The sequence below is a fragment of the Arachis ipaensis genome, chromosome B04 (genome assembly GCF_000816755.2).
Source record: "Arachis ipaensis cultivar K30076 chromosome B04, Araip1.1, whole genome shotgun sequence".
NCBI classification, from domain to species: Eukaryota; Viridiplantae; Streptophyta; class Magnoliopsida; order Fabales; family Fabaceae; genus Arachis; species Arachis ipaensis.
Genome location: NC_029788.2, coordinates 116835651 through 116836675, shown reverse-complemented (window position 1 = coordinate 116836675; position 1025 = coordinate 116835651).

The following is a 1025-nucleotide window of genomic DNA, read 5'->3' as shown; positions in this document are numbered from 1 at the left end:
TAAAATAAAATAAATAAAATAAAAGTTATTCAAAAAAAGGCGCATGGAACGTAATAAGAATGTAGATGAAACTGTTAAAACAAAGTACATATTGAATTATTGAAACAGAATATAGATATGACTGCTGAAACATAATGCAGATGGAAGAAGGGCTATCAAACTGAAACTTAATATGAGTTCAAATTCAGTGATAGAAAATAAAATAGAGATATTTTTATTATCTTATTTTATCTTATCTTTTTAAAATAAAATAAAAGTTATTCAAAAAAAGGCGCATGGAACGTAATAAGAATGTAGATGAAACTGTTAAAACAAAGTACATATTGAATTATTGAAACAGAATATAGATATGACTGCTGAAACATAATGCAGACGGAACTATTGGAAGAAGGCGTAGATAGAAGCAGGAAGAAGGTGCAGATAGGTCATAGTGACTATTCCATGAATGATAGTTGTTTCCTGTTAGAATAGGGGTAACCAAGGCTGATGTTGGATTTTTACTTGGATGGATGTAATAGAGATTGGTTTGATTTTGAGTTAAATTGGAAGATTGATTATTCATTGTGGGAGGAGGTTGAAAAAGAAGTATGGTGATTTCTCACGGAAAGATGATAACTTATGTATCCTCTTCAAGGAGAATACCAAAACTCTGATACCATGATAAAATTGTGAAAAAATAAAAAAAGAAAAGATGAACAACTTTTATTGATTTTTGATTAATTGAATTATATTATGAAGGCTAAAATTGTAACTAAATTTATGTATTTTGTTGAGTTGAATTTGTGGACTGTAAAAATTTTTCATTACTGTCATGGGTTAAGGTGGATAGTAGTTTAATAATCTAAAAAAAATGTACCAAAACTGAAAAGAAAATTATAGAAACTAAAACAAAAAAAACTCCAACACACATACATACATACATACATACATAACTATATGTATGTATGTATATATGTATGTATGTATGTAGATGAAATTTACTAAATTTTTTTAATTTTAAAAGATAAATTACTTCTTATTATCTA